Genomic DNA, 14189 nt, shown 5'->3' on the forward strand with positions numbered 1-14189 from the left:
TTTTGGCAAACTACTTTTACCCATTCTTCTGAGACGTCTCACTATTGCTTTACGTGATCATTTTACAAATCGTAGGGTTTCTTGCTACTACGCTCGTTTTCTCATGCTCATAGCAGAACATCTTCTCTCACCTGAGCATAAAGCTCTTTTTGCTAACTCTTCAGTAACCGAACCCCCTCCAATAAGCAAAAAGATTTACACTCGCCAAGACACAGCCTTCAAATTTATGCAAGTTCCAGTACTTGTATCTGCTTTCATGGCCACTTATATTCCTTTACCTATCTTCAATCTTCCCGGCATGAACAGCAAGCTCAACCTCCAGTGGTTCAAACCACCCAGGCTCAAACATCAGATGCTCTTCCTCTACAGGTAATAATTCCTCAAACTCAAACTATTCCTCCTTCTGCTGAAAGACCCCCAGTGGTTGATAGGACTGACCATGAAGTTGTAGAACCACAGCTTCAATCCCAGGTCATAGAGCTAAACACAGAGTCACAACCTATCTCAACCTCTTCCCCACTGTCTAAAATGTTGCCTAGAAGGTTAGTAGGAAGTAGTATATTAGTGGATGTGAATGAACCCTCAGCTCTACCTCCACCCAAGAAAAGAAGAACATTTACTGAGGCATCTGAAAGCCCATCCTTGTCCTCCCAACAGGACATGGACTTTGAAATGGCCACTGAACAGTTACTAGAGACATTCTCTCAACAGGATGAATCTATTGAAATTTGCCATAGGGCCATGGTTTCCTGTACTGAGTCAAGCACAATTCTATTAATCATAATGGAAGCATACAGACCAATAGATGATACTCAGGACACAGAGCGAGGAGTGCACATTGAGTCGGTTACAGTGTCTGCCATAGTTACGGCAGAAGAGCAGTCACAAGCTTCTGAGGGAAAATCTGACTCTCAGCCACCTTTAATAGAGTCATTTTCTCCCCTCCCAGATCCAACACCTCTGGCTCCCTCACGGGATTCTCCACTCGCAGATTTATCTGGAGAAAGTGGAGGGAAACTCGGTCAATCTATCCCTCAAGCAATTCAGACATCTATTTCACATGAAAAGATAGGTTTGACTGAGGACCGGGACTCGCGAATTCCCATTGCACCACCACAAACCTCTCTTGAAGAGGATAGGGTGATTTTAAATGCAGGTACAGAAGATCAGCATCAGGAAGACTCCTCACGAGCAATTATATTGAGAGATACACAAGCACGTGAGTTGAGTAAATCAAACAGGAGAGATATTCAGGTGAGCGCACACACAGACACAAACACTGAAAATCTGTTAGCTCAAATTGCTGATCTCAAGGAACAACTTGCAAAAAGTCAGGCTGAAGCTAAATCATTCAAAGCACAAGTGGTTGAACGGTCTTCTTCTTCCACCTCTGTCAATAATCAGCTGGCTCTCATCAGGACTGAAATATCAGATTTGAAGACATCTGTTGTACCAAAGCTTAACTCAATCCAGGCATCTCCAACGTTATCAGCTGAAGACATTTCAAACTTCTGCTCTCTCCATACAAGAATGACTTCTCTTAAAGACTTGGTTGAAATGAATCATTCACTGGATTCCTCCAGATTTCTGAAGATAGAGACGGGTATGGAACATCTGAATGAAGGGATGAAGCACTTGTACTTCATGATCAAAAATTCTCACTGCCCTAATGAAGAACAAAGGACTTTCTTTGAAGGGCCGTCTGGTGGAGGCTCAGGCTCTGGAGGTGATGGAGGTCATGGAGGATCTAAGGGAAAGTCTGTAGAGGATTCCTCAACTAAGGGGGAGAAGAAAGGGAGAAGTGAAAAGGGAAAAGAAAAAGATTCTTCTGCTGGAGGCACAGGCAAGGCTGATGATGTCTACTATAGTGGAGAACAGGATGACTTTGATATTTTTGACATTCCCACTAAACCAGTCTTGGAAGATAAAGATGGTGTCTTTGAAGCTGAGGAGGTAAGTGATTTTGGAGAATGGGAAGAGGAAGCTCCAGTGGATCCTGTGTTTGAGAAAGATTTTCAGCAGCAGCAGTCAGAGTTGAAAAGAATAGAAGCTGAACAAAAAAAGGTATCCCAAATCATTGACATGAGGAAAGACATCCAAAGAACAGAAACTCTTCAAAAGCAACGTCTTCATGACATTAAAGCTAAAGAAAGGAGAAGAGATGTCAGACTAAAGATTGGTGAGAAATAGGATGAAGCTAGGAGAGTACTTGATATGCTTCAGCTAAGTACAAACAATGATAGACAGTTTCTACATCTTCTTGACAAGCTGGAGATCTCTAATCCAAACAATGACGTGTACATGAATGCTATAAAGACTGAAGTCTCAAGGATCACAGCTGCCTTTGACAAATCTCTAAATGAAATGAGCATATTTGTATACTGTCAGAGCGAAGGATCTTTCAAAGTATCACTTCATCTGTTTGAGAATCATTCTTTATTAGAGATTTGGGTTCTTCTCAATAAAGTCAAGAGAAGCTCAGAATTGAATGAACTTCTTCGAGAAAGGCTCAAAGAGTTTGCCAGCAGCGCTAGTCCTTAAGTGGTCAACAATCCTCATCAGGTAAGATTCTTTAAGTCTGACTGTCTTCAAATCTGCCAGCTCGATTCACAATCTCTTAAAGACTACTCAGCTAAGCATCTTGTCTGGATGGAACATCACTTAAGAACTGCTGGATATTCATCTATGTTGAAAAATCAAGCAGCTGATCTGATTCAAGCTTATTGTGAAAAGAATATTAAAAGGTACGATCAGTTCGAGAATAAGCTAAAGTCAGTTAGAGTTCAACTAGTCAGACCAGTCAGCTTCACTTCTGAAAAGGATCGTGTCTTTGACAAGGAGTTGCTTGAAGATTTGGAAGAAGGTGAATTCGGAAGAGAAGACAACTGAATTCAATAAGCTCAAAACTTAATGTAATATGATTAGGGCTTTATGAATCAAGATAGACTAATGTAGTTATATGTTCAGTCTAGAGGAACAGCTATCTTGTATTCACTTGTAAATTTCTTTTGGAATCTGGAAAATATTAAATATAATCCAGAACTTTTCTGCTATTTACTTTGCATTACTGTTTATATCTTTTTCTTATTTGTTAGTTGACTTATCCTCTAGGTATTTGTTGTTATTGTCTAACAAACAAATAGGGGGAGATTGAAAGGCATATGTCATAGCCTATTTGTTTATTCGAGGAATTAACTCAACTCAAATAAGAATGTAACAAGTAAATAGTGGTTCTATCGTCAGAGAGATCTCTCAAAGTAACATATGTCAAAGGATTAAGTAACATTGTTCATCTACAGACTTGATGACTTAATTCACTGGAAGAAGCTCAAGAAATTGATCAGGCCTCAGTGATATAAATCAAGATTGTGGATTTAATCAAGTGACAGAGATCTCGTCAGGGTATCAATTAATTACAAGGATTTAGTCTGAAGAAAATCAAGAGTATCAAAGTCAAGGCATGAAGAAACGTCACGGAAGTTAGTCACTCATGAACCAGATAGTACATCGAGTGTCAACATTGAAGTGGTGGAATTGATTCATAATTGACAGTGATTTTCAGAAGATTTTCAGAAGAATGGTTGTTGTTCAATAGTAGTATTAATTCTCTATTAATTAATTAAGTCGTATAATTTAATTAAGAAAATAAATTATATCTGCAAAGATTAATTTATTGATTAATTGAATTAATTGATTAATTATTTCTGAATTAATATTATGAATTTTCAGAATTGATTTTGAATTAATATTCTATATTAATTCAGCAAGACTATCTTTTGTATTAGCAAGACAATCGGTATGACAATCAATAGTCATACCGAAAGTCATGCCAGTTCAAATGAATTGTCTTGCCAGTTCAAATGGATTGTCTTGCCGAAAGTCTTTCTAGTTCAAATGGATTGTCTTGCCGAAAGTCTTTCTGGATCAATTGGATTGTTTTGTTTACTTAACAACAGCAGCTGATTTTATAAGACACAGAATTGAATACAGCCAACTACTCAAGAACACAGAAAGAAAAACAGAAAGTAGTGAACTTATTATTCTCAACTGCAATATCTCAGGACATTCATTTCTAGTATTTATTGTTAAATCTTATCCACTAGAAATCCTTTTCTTGTTCTTGTGTAACTATCTAGCGGATCAAAATCCCTAGAACTTAATCTCAAATTGCAGTTAGCATTTGATCCTTTTATTACAAAAATAGAAAAAGTTCATGTCGAATTTATTCTAGATTTGGAATAATTTATTTGAGATTAATCCCTTGTAAACGATACCGTTGTTGTAACACCTTTCAAGTTTAATAATAGTTTTATTTAACTTGAATTTTGTTTCACTTTTTTATTCCGCATTTTATTCGATTAAACGGTATTGTTTGTATTCAACCCCCTTCTACAAACATATTGAGACCTAACATGTATGCATACGCGTTCGCGTACTCGTAAGAGAATACTGGATAAAGCTGAGGAAAAAGTTGTGGTAGTTCGTAAGAAAGTTTTCGAGGAAGAAAAGAGGGTAGAAGAAGAAGAGAAAGTTGAAGAACCAGGTTTAGTAGAGATGGGTGATCAAGCGGAAAATCCTAAGGCTTTGATGGACTATTCTCAGCCTAAGATTAATGACATTCAGTCAAGCATCATCAGACTAGCCATCAGGGCTAACACTTTTGAGATCAAATCAAGTATGATTCAGATGATACAAAACTCAGTTCAGTTTGGGGGTTCTCCTACTAAAGACCCCAACATGCACATCAGGGATTTCATCGAGATCTGCGACACTTTCAAGTTCAATGATGTGACTGAAGATGCTATCAAGCTACGTCTCTTCCCATTTTCTCTGAGGGAAAAAGCTAAGATCTGGTTACACTCTCTACCAGCAGGGTCTATCACCACTTGGGAGGATTTTGCGCAAAAGTTTCTCACTAAATTTTTCCCCATGGCGAAGACTGCTGCAATCAGGAATACTCTTACCCAGTTTGCTCAGCAAACAGGAGAATCTCTGTGTGAGGCTTGGGATCGATATAAGGAGATGCTAAGGAAGTGCCCACACCACGGCATGCCTGATTGGATGATTATCAACTGTTTCTACAATGGATTGGGTGCTACTTCTAGACCCATGCTGGATGTAACATCAGGAGAAGTCTTGTGGGCTAAGAGCTACGATAAAGCTTATGAACTTATTGAACTGATGGCTGCTAATGAGTACCATAATCTTACCCAGAGGCTGACTCAGGGAAAATTCGCAGGAATTCTGGAGTAGGACGCAGCAACTGCTATCGCTGCCCAACTTAAAGCTTTGATGATGAAGGTGGACACTTTGGCTAATTATGGAGTTAATCAAATCACTAGTGTCTGTGAGCTTTGTGCTGGTGCCCATGATACTGATCAATGTGCAATTTCTAGTGAATCAACTCAATTCGTGAGAAACTTCCAGCGATCGCAACAACTAGTGCCAGCCATCTATCATCCCAACAACTGCAATCATCCTAATTTCAGCTGGAGCAACACTCAGAATACGGTTCAACAGTCTTATCAGCAGTATCCAGCTAAGCAGTACAACCCCCTGGTTTTCAGCAACTGCAGTATACACCAAGAAAACAACTCCAGCTGCAACAAGCTAATGAAAAATCTGAATTTGAGGAGTTGAAGCTTATGTGCAAAAGTCAAGATGTTTCTATAAAGACCTTGGAAAATCAAATTGGGCAAATTGCCAATGCCTTGCTAAATCGTCAGCCTGGTACACTACCTAGTGACACCGAAGTGCCAGGAAGAAGGGAAGCTAAGGAGCAGGTAAAGGCAATCACTTTAAGGTCTGGAAAGGTTGCGAATCCCGAACAAACTCAAGAATTGACTGAAGAAGCTGGGACTGAGAAAGAAGTAGAGCAGCAGGATGAAGAAGTGGAACCAAGGAAGGCTACTATTGAGCACACTCCTCCTGAGGGTAATACAGGGGAGAAATAGATCTATCATCCATCGCATTTTCCTAAGCGGCTACAGAAGAAAAAGCTGGACAAGCAATTTAAGAAGTTTCTGGAGGTGTTCAAGAAACTTCATATCAACATACCTTTCACTGAGACTCTTGAGCAGATGACTAGTTATGCAAAGTTTATAAAAGGTATTCTCTCTCGAAAGGTGAAGCTAGATGATTTAGAGACTGTTGCTCTCACGGAAGAATGCAGCATTGTATTGTAACAGAAGTTACCTCTAAAGCTTAAGGATCCAGGAAGCTTCACTATCCCATGCACTATTGGAAAAGTGTCTTTTGACAGATGCTTATGTGACTTGGGAGCTAGCATCAATCTGATGCCTTTTTCAATCTTTAAGCAGTTGGACTTATCTGATCCCAAACCAACATATATGAACTTGCAGTTAGCCGACCGTTCTATTACATATCCGCGAGGTATTGTGGAGGATGTCTTGGTCAAGGTTGATAAACTCATCTTCCCTGCTGATTTCGTAATTCTTGATTTCGAGGAGGATAAGAAGATTCCCATAATCTAGGAAAAACCTTTCTTGGCAACGGGCCGAACCTTGATAGATGTGCAGAAGGGTGAGCTCACAATGCGAGTTTTAGATCAGGATGTTACTTTTAATGTGTTCAACGCTATAAAATTTCCTACTGATAATGAGGAGTACTTAAAAGTGGAGTTGGTTGATTCGGTGGTCACATCGGAACTTGACCAATTGCTAAGGTCCGATGCCTTAGAAAAAGCCTTGTTGGGGAATTCAGATAGTGAAGATGACAAAGGTAAAGAACAATTACAATATTTAAATGCTTCTTCCTGGAAGAGGAAGATTGATATGCCTTCTGAAACTCTTAGAATGGAGGAATTGAACAAAGCTCCTAAACGCCTCAAGCCATTTATTGAGGAAGTTCCCACTCTTGAGCTTAAGCTTTTACCTAAGCATTTGAGTTATGTGTTTTTATGTGATGCATCTACTCTGTCTGTTATTATTGCATCTGACCTTTCAGGTAGTGATGAGGAAAAGTTTTTGAGGATTCTGAGAGAGTTCAAATCGGCAATTGGATGGACTATAGCAGATGTCAAGGGAATCAACCCTTCTTATTGCATGCATAAAATTCTGCTAGAGGAAGGTAGCAAGCCTACGGTCGAGCAGCAAAGAAGACTTAATCTGATCATGAAGGAGGTAGTGAAGAAGGAAATTCTTAAGTGGCTAGATGCATGGATCATCTACCCTATTTCTGACAGTTCATGGGTAAGCCCGGTTCAATGTGAGCCAAATAAAGGTGGAATTAATGTGGTAGCAAATGAGAAGAATGAGCTTATTCCTACTAGAACAATCATAAGGTGGAGAATTTACATGGACTATAGGAAGATGAACAAGGCCACTAGGAAGGATCACTTCCCTTTGCCTTTTATTGATCAGATGCTCGACAGGTTGGCTGGTCATGAGTATTATTATCTTCTGGATGTTTATTCGGGTTGATCAAATTTGTATCGCTCCAGAAGATCAGGAGAAAACTACCTTCACTTGTTCATTTGGTACTTTCACCTTCAGACGAGTTTCTTTTGGTATTTGTGGTGCGCCAGCCACATTTCAGAGATGTATGATGGCCATCTTTTCTGACATGATTGGACAGAATGTGGAAGTGTTCATGGACGACTTCTCAGTCTTTGGCGATTCATTTGATGAGTTCTTGCAAAATCTTGGACACGTTCTCAAGAGGTGTTGTTGAGACCAATCTGGTTCTGAATTGGGAGAAATGTCACTTCATGGTGCGACAGGGCATTATTCTTGGGCACAAAGTTTCTAGTAAGGATCTTTAGGCGGATAAGGCCAAGGTTGGGGTCATTGAGAATCTTCCACCACCCATTTCTGTTAAGGGAATTCGCAGTTTTCTTGGTCATGCGGGGTTTCACGGGCATTCCATCAAAGACTTCTCTAAGATTTTGAAGCCATTGTGCAATTTGCTAGAGAAAGATGTTCCTTTCAAGTTTGATGACGAGTGTCTTGCAACTTTCAAAACATTGAAGAAGAGTTTAATCACGACACCGGTCATAACTCCACCTGATTGGAATGAACCTTTTGAGATGATGTGCGATGCAAGTGACTATGCAGTTGGAGCAGTTCTTGGATAGAGGAAGAACAACATATTTCATGTAGTCTACTATGCTAGTAAGGCCCTAAATGGTGCCCAACTGAATTATACTACTACGGAGAAAGAGCTTTTGGCTATTGTCTATGGTTTTGAGAAATTTCGATCTTATTTACTTGGGACTAAGGTGACAGTTTTCATTGATCACGCTGCAATTCAATATCTCGTCTCAAAGAAGGACTCGAAGCCTAGATTGATTAGATGGGTTCTTTTGCTTCAAGAATTTGAACTAGAGATCAAGGACAGAAAAGGAACTGAAAATCAAGTCACTGATCATCTCTCGCGTTTAGAAAATCCTAATGCTACTTCATTAGATAAGACATTAATAAATGAGTCTTTTCCTGACGAGCAGCTGTTTGGAGTGCAAGAAGAAGAACCGTGGTTTGCGGACATTGTGAACTACCTTGTGAGTAATATCATGCCTTCCGACTTATCTTACGCTTAAAGGAAGAAGTTCTTACATGAAGTAAAGTGGTATATTTGGAATGAACCATTTCTTTTTCGACAAGGAGCTGACCAAATCATCAGGAGATGTATTCCTTACAGCGAAACGAGGGGATCTTATGAGATTGCCACTCAATGGCTTATGGAGGACATTATGGAGGAGAAAAGACAGCAGCTCGTGTTCTCCAAGCAGGTTTGGTTTGGCCGACATTATTTAAAGATGCTCATCAGTTTGCTTTGAAATGTGATCGATGTCAACGTGTGGGTAATATGTCTAAAAGGGATGAGATGCCTCTTAATGTGCTTCTCGAGGTTGAAGTCTTTGATGTTTAGGGAATTGACTTCATGGGGCCATTTGTCTCATCTTATAACAATCAGTATATCTTGTTGGCGGTTGATTACGTGTCGAAATGGGTTGAAGTTAAGGCGTTGCCAACGAAGGATGCGAAAGTGGTACTTAATTTTCTTCACAAATAGACACTCACAAGGTTTGGAACTCCAAGAATCATAATCAGTGATAAGGGGTCGCATTTTTGCAATCGCAAGTTCACTGCTATGATGAAAACGTATAATGTGAATCATTGCATTGCTATGGCTTATTATAATATCCCATATTTTCAGATATTATTTTTATAATTATTTGGAATTGTTTATGTGATTTTATGTGAATTTTGGTGAATTATTGTTAGGGCGAAAACACGCACTAATATTCACGCAAGTATACGCGTTCGCAAGTAATATAGAATACTTTCTAGTTCGTTCCCTCAGAGACTCAGACTAAATTATTGTCTAATTAAACTCACTCACCAATGTATGATTACTTCTCAATGTTAAGATAATAACACTTAAAATTGTTGATTAAATATTAACTATAATTAACTACTTAATTAACCACTTAACTAACACTTCAATTTATCAATAATAAAACACTCATGAGATCACAACTTCATTATTACTTCCTTCTATAGCCATTGTTATTACCTTTAGCATGTGACAGTGATGATATTAATCGAATAACACGAAACTGATAAAAGCCAACTTTCATTGTACTAATACCATTCTACCAAGCATCCACAATTAAGATAGAAGTTGAATAGTCATCAATTATGTTGAGTTCCTATATGTCTACAGAAATTGACAACACAACGATTTAAGCACAAGTTATTCCTTTTTGATTACATAGGGCAAATAAAACTGTTAGAGTTACCCACTAATCATGCACAACGTACATGAACCTATGCTAGCATGGCAAGTTCTAAATCTCAAGATCCACCGTCGCTTCACAAGAGATTAACACCCTATCTTATATGTTCGCGACGCACATAAGACGAATACGCACAACCAATACTAGATATCAAGCAATCATCACACACTAAAGTATTAAACAATTAACTAAAGAATTCCATAATAATTCCGTTGCAACCCCATGATCACGATTAGCCCATAATAGAACTTATCGCCATCATGGGTTCATATGAAATCATGATTAACAAACACAAGAAAATAATAACTAAACTAATTATATTAAAACAGAGTACGTCACAAGAGTAAATAAGTCAAAGCAAGAAAACTAGCATCCAACGTTACAACGAAACAAGAATCACAAGAAAATATGCTTCCTCTTTGTTGCGGTGTGCTAAATCGGTCTTCTTCCTTATCTCTTTCGCTTCTTGCGTAAAACACAATCTAAAACATAATCCCCTTAATACTCTCTGTGAAAACGTCTCAAATCTACCTATATAATAGTCCCATAAAACTCAGATTACATAGAAGTTGGAAGCCAAACAGAAGTAGAAGTCTAAAATAATTTATCTTTTTCCCCGACCCTGCGCGGCCGCTCAGCATAGCTGCGCGGGCGCGCAAGCCTCTACTGGAAAAAATCCAAGTTTGCTCCGTTTCTTCACCGTAATCTGCCCGTTCCTTTCCTCTCGCAATGGTGAACACATGCCAAGACTTATTCTTGATGATTCCTCCCCCGAAATGCAACTAATACCCTGAAATGCATAAACACTAGAAAAACGCATCAAATACACAAAATACTTGATTTCAAGACACCAATTTAAGCCATTTTAAGACGTTCTAAGTGGTATAAAATGCCACTTATCACACCCCCAAACTTAAATCGATGCTTGTCCTCAAGCGTCACAGACTCAAAAATAAATAAAAATATGCATGAATGCAATCTATATGAAAATGCAGCGATCCCCCTTACTACAATTAACCAACCAAATTGTCACATCTCAACGAATGCAGTTAGACAACTAAAGATCAATAAACTCATGCAAACGGACATACAGCCAAAAACGTGGTGTGTGCAAATGCTTAACAGATATGCTTCGGAACTAGACCAATTACTATGACTAGACTATCCTCAAGGCAATCCTACAATTATACAAAGAATAAAAATTCTAGGCACAAAGTGATATACAACACTACAAGAACTCTGGAGCTTACTACGGAATCGTGCTTTTTATTTACAACTCAAATGCTTATTTGACCGTGCAATGAGTGAGGTCCACAAAAGACTTATACAATGGTATCCATGTAACGAGCGTTAGGTTAGCGGATCCCAGACTCTAAAAGCCTTAGGTCACTAGGCACAAAGTCCCCTAAGAACTTAATAACTCGAATACCAAAGAGCCCACTCTTGCTCAATTATGCAAATTTTTTTTTTTAATAACTTCTGAGCAAGTGCGTTTCGCTCCATCTTGCTCAACCCTAGACTACTCGCAACATATGCGAGCCGGCTACTAGCCATTTGACGCCTAGCCACAACTAGCAACAACTTCCATATTTTTTTTCTCCAAAATTTTTTCTTTTTTCATGTCTTTATCACTAAGAACCTATAATCGAATTCTAAGCATAATAAGTAGATTGACCTTGAAAACAACCAAATCATAACAACAATCTAGCCCTTACGCATTCTTTAAGACTTAGTGACTTACAATTGTTTCTAGCATGCATATCAACCTACACAACTTAATATCACTTTAATGCTATCACTACACTCGCATCAATATCACAATTCAGTCGATAACTTATTGCAAAAGGGATCATGGTAAATGCATAAGCTACATGACATTCATAAAAAAAACTAAATGGCATAAATTATGCAACTATATGAACTAAACTATCATGAATATGCAACTAAATGACATACACACAATATTCCTTAACTACCACCCCCAAACTAAAAATCTTCACTGTCCTCAGTGAAAATAGTAGAAAGGAACACAGGGTATACCTACTCGGAGTCATCATCATCATCACCCTCAGTGGGTGGAGTATCAGGCGGTGGGTATGCAGAGTCCTCACCAAAAACTGGCCACTGGATATCAGCTCCAAGGCCTCGAAAAGCAGTCCCTAACGCAAGGGTGAGCTCCTGAGCAAACCTGCTTTGCGTCTCATACATGGCATCCATCCGCCGTGAAAGCCTCCTATACTGGGCATCACCCATCCCAGCACCCTCCTGAGCTCTCGAAGAACCATCCTCACCACGCCCTGGCCTAGCCATAGTAGCACCTCGTGCTGGACGCCCTCCTGGAAGACGATAAACCCAGCCCATGCTCCTCAGGCTCACCACCGGTCCACTTCTGCATCCCATTCAGAGTGCCAGAATCAATCGGAGCTGCTGGCAACTGCAACTGCTCATGAGCCGGCCAGTTCACTCCCACTGCTAGGCATAGCTTCGTAACCGTGGATGCATAAGGGATGTTCATATGCTTTGCTCCCCTCAAAAACTTCAGAATTCCTTGGTAGATAAACTCACCAAGGTCCACATAGTACTCATCATGCAGAATTCCCCACAACAACTGTGCTCTCTCAACTGTGACCTCTTGTGCATGTGAAGAAGGCAAAATATTAGCACATATAAATGCATTCCATGCACGGGCATACCTGTTCATGGCGATCGCCGGAAAGTGACGATACTCATTATTGCCTGGACTGCGGGTCTAAACTATGCCCGGTCGACAGAGAGTCGCACAAATCAAATCCAAGTCAAAATCCTCAGCAGTCTTTTCATTCCAGTTCTCCTCCTCGAGCTTCCTCTCTCGCTGTCCAATCACACGGCGAATCGCCGCAGGATGATAATCAACCGTCAGCCCACGGACTACAGAAAACCCATTCTTTTCAGCCTTCGCGTTCGCGTAGAACTCGCGAACAACGCTCATCGGTACTGCTTCGGGTGACTCACAAAAAGCTATCCACCCCTTCTCTGCAATCATGGGCAACAACTCACCATCCTTCCCTGATGGTAAAAACCCCCTCTCCTTCAGAATCGGCTTCCCCAACAGCCTAGTGTACTCCTCCTCCGCAGCTCTGTCAGTTAACCGAGGCCTTACAGCAGTACCCCTCGATGAATCAGCAGTAGGAATTGTGTTGCTGCTGTCAATAGTGCGTGCTCTCTTGGGTGCCATTGATTCGTGAATTAAAGTGTGTAAGAACTGATTTTTGATGTTTGTGAGAGGGTTTAAGTGTAGGAAGTTTTGTGGGAGATAAGTAGGATAGGTGAATGTATATATAGGGTGTGGATTAGATTAGGGTTTGGGAATTAAGGGATAAAATGATGGGGTAGTGGGAACAATTCGTGGGTTTATGGGCTAAAACTATTTTTGTGTTTTTGTTTGTTTTTTTTTTCTGAACTGTAAAAAATTTTCTGGAACTCGACCCTTGCGCGACCGCTCAGCATAGCTGCGCGGGCGCGCAGGGGGTCACTGGAATTTTTTTTTTCAGCCCCTGTTTTCTGATTTTTTATGTTTTTGGATAGGTTATTAACTTCTAAGGGTTCCTGTAACAATAATTCATGGGTTGCCTCCCATGCAGCGCTTCTTTTTCGTCATTAGCTTGACGTTCCGTACCTTTCTCAAGTAGTCAACAAAATGGCACTAACCACCTCTCGGTTTGCCATGTCCCCATAATAGTGCTTCAACCGCTGACCGTTAACCTTGAATGTTTGGTCCGAATCATTCTCAAAAATTTCCACCGCTCCATGTGGAAACACAGTTTTGACAATAAAAGGTCCAGACGACCTTGATTTCAACTTCCCAGGAAAAAGTCGGAGCCGAGAGTTGAATAAGAGAACTTGTTGCCCTGGCACAAATAACTTTGGATGTAGCTTCCTATCGTGCCACCTCTTCACCTTTTCCTTATACATTTTGTTATTTTCATACGCTTGAAGTCGAAATTCATCCAGTTCATTAAGATGAAGCATTCTTTTCTTACCAGCTGCATCTAAATCCAGGTTCAACTTCTTCAATGCCCAGTAGGCCTTATGCTCAAGCTCCGCAGGTAGATGACATCCCTTACCGTACACCAACTGGAACGGTGACATCCCAAGTGGAGTTTTGTATGCTGTTCTATAAGCCCAAACAGCTTCATCGAGCTTTAAAGACCAATCCTTCCTTGACGGACAAACAACCTTCTCTAGAATACGCTTTATCTCTCTGTTAGACACTTCCGCTTGACCATTTGTTTGCGGATGATAGGCAGTAGCTACTCGATGATTCACATTATAACGCTGCATCATAGAAGTGAACTTACGGTTGCAAAAATGCGATCCTTCATCACTTATAATTACCCGATGTGTTCCAAACCTTGTGAAAATTTGCTTATGAAGAAAATTTAGCACTGCC

The 14189-nt window shown here is 39.9% G+C and overlaps 1 non-coding gene across 1 annotated transcript; it reads right to left on the bottom strand.

Moving 5' to 3' along the window:
* Positions 1–4944: 4944 nt before the first annotated feature.
* Positions 4945–5051, bottom strand: LOC141676363 (small nucleolar RNA R71). The gene has a single exon (XR_012556957.1). It is a non-coding gene; the product is annotated as a small nucleolar RNA R71 (small nucleolar RNA).
* Positions 5052–14189: the final 9138 nt, after the last annotated feature.

This window comes from Apium graveolens, chromosome 7 (genome assembly GCF_009905375.1).
Source record: "Apium graveolens cultivar Ventura chromosome 7, ASM990537v1, whole genome shotgun sequence".
In the NCBI taxonomy this organism is placed as follows: domain Eukaryota; kingdom Viridiplantae; phylum Streptophyta; class Magnoliopsida; order Apiales; family Apiaceae; genus Apium; species Apium graveolens.